The sequence below is a fragment of the Amphimedon queenslandica genome, unplaced genomic scaffold (genome assembly GCF_000090795.2).
Source record: "Amphimedon queenslandica unplaced genomic scaffold, v1.1 AMPQUscaffold_12688, whole genome shotgun sequence".
NCBI classification, from domain to species: domain Eukaryota; kingdom Metazoa; phylum Porifera; class Demospongiae; order Haplosclerida; family Niphatidae; genus Amphimedon; species Amphimedon queenslandica.
The window spans coordinates 13,834-16,364 of NW_003547076.1; positions in this window are offsets into that span (position 1 = coordinate 13,834).

A 2,531-nucleotide genomic window follows, 5' to 3' on the forward strand; every position below is an offset into this window, starting at 1 on the left:
AAATTTCTGTTTAAAACACAGAAATTTTGCACTGTCTTCATGCAAGTGTAAAGCCAAATAAAAGCACAATTGTCCAGAAATTGGAATGGAACTTCCGGTCATTAAAATTTAATGATATTCATTGAAATAATTAAATATTACTATGGTAACGAGTAATGGTGGAGAAGAAATAGAGATGTAAGGTCTCTGTTTGAAGCAATATAACTTCTATATAGTGTAAAGCTGGAACTTTATTAGACCACGAAAGCTTTCTACGAGTCTTGTGGACCAAGCAGGAGGTGTTATTTCTTTAAAATTTGTTTGTTTAGATGGCAAGCATGACACTGCTACATTGGACTACTTATGGCAGTTGTATTCATGCTTATGAAGAATTTCCATGGTATTCACTTTGTTTGGAGATGTTAGGCACTTACTTGATCAATGTATTATTCTCTAAAACACTAAAATACTTGTAGCCGGTCTGGATAGTGGTGGAAGGCCAAGTGTATACTGGACTGAGCTATTCGGCTTCGGCTATTCACTTGAATAGTGAGCTATTCACTGTTATCTTCAGGCCAAGAACGTCTTACTTCAGACTGTTATCATTGGCTATAGAGCTTATGAAACAAGCAGCAAGAGTTCTGAAGATGAGAAAGGCACCTGTATCAACACGGAAGCCATTTCGTTCTGGTGAGAATGAGTCTCGTATGAGTCTCCTTCCTAAATATCGTCACAAGAGGAAAAACAAAAAGAAGACTAAGAAATTGTCGGAGTGAGCCAATTTTTTATTGTCAATTTATAATAATGTATACATGTCTTGTACACACATTAATGCATTCAAAACACTTCGTTAATAATTTGTAGGCACAAGACACTACTACCAACAATCTGTGATCTATCACCTCACCAACCAATGAGCGAAATACATTTACATGTAGCATTCCCTTTGCCTCCTAATATCAATTCTCTTTCCCCTCCTGTTGAGTCTTGTATTGATTCCTCTACCACTGGAATCATGAATGAAGAAGAATATACAGTCATCTTCAGAAGAGAAGCAAGGAAGATGGAGCTGCTGATGATGAAGATGAAGGAGTTTCCTTGCCAGAAATGAAGAAGTTTCAAGAGGCTCTACCATTACCAAACATTTTCTCAAGACTGCGGTTAGGGGAGTACAATTAATTTATGTATACATGTAGTCATGTACTTACATGTACATGTACTGTACATGATTGTGTGTATCAACCACAAATTAATTTTTTATAAGTATATGTTTATTTATTTATTTATTTAAGACCGTAACTCTGGTTTCTTTTAACATCCTGTCACTGTCAGTGCTCATGGCCATATAAATACTGGTGTTAACACTACACTGCACTGTACTACATTAGAATCACTTGAGCAGCCTTTCTGGTTTTTACTAACAAATTAATTAACCAGTGGTTACAATACTCTCATGAGCATTGCTAACGTAAAACCAAAGGTAGGCAAGTTAGCTCCATCCATAATTAGTTAAAATCTTTAACAAATTATCCATTAGGAATTAAAACAAAAATGTTTTAAGTAAGGTATTTTAATATAGCAATGAAATAGCTGTGTCAAGAGGATTGAAGATACAGCTTGCCTATGCTGTACAGGTAGTATTTGACAATGACTGTGGCTAATAATAAATGAAATCATTGAAATATTGACAAACTGCATAAATAAACTGACTATAATGATAGATACATTAAAATTAATTGGAAAACATATCAGTAACTGTTGCTGTTAGAGCTGGAACTGCTTCTTTTTAAGGACAACAATGCATGATAGTACAACAAGATGCCATTCCGTTAATAGCGTAACAAAGGCACCTGAAAACATGATCTGGATCATAAATCTTTTCAGTAGCTCCAACAACAGTAGAAGTATTCAAAATTGGTATAGCATTACATAAATAAGACATCATTACCTTATTGTTCTACAAAGAAAATGAATTAAAATATAAAAATTGTAACAACATTAATAAAGGAGCTGAACTGGTAATACATAGTTGTGTAGAGCCACAGACTGGAATAATTTCTATCATAATTGCTATTGTTATTACTTTTATTGTGAAGAAAAACAATAGCACAATGCAACACAACACGCAGACACACATAATAAAATGACAATACATCGAAACAAATCAAAAGAAAACATAAGATGATTAAAGAACAAGAAATTATCTGAAATCAACCCTACCTTTTTACTATTTCAAAATCCACAATTTGTATTTGACGATGTCTAATCGATGCCAGTGACACGAGCAACTAATACCACGTGAAAGTGGAAACAATAGACCGGCACCGGCTTGGTTAAGTGGTTATAAAAACAAAAACCACCTGTGTGAATGTTTACAAGCATGAGCTGTTCCTCTGAAGGTGTTTTTAGAAATTATCAGTGCGTTTGTAGTGTAAATGGTGTATTTTAACTTAAAATGTGACAAAATCTATATTTTACTCCCTGTCACCATTTGTTTCTTAACCATAATGGTTTACAGAGGATTTTACTTCCGTTTGAACATTGAGTATTGC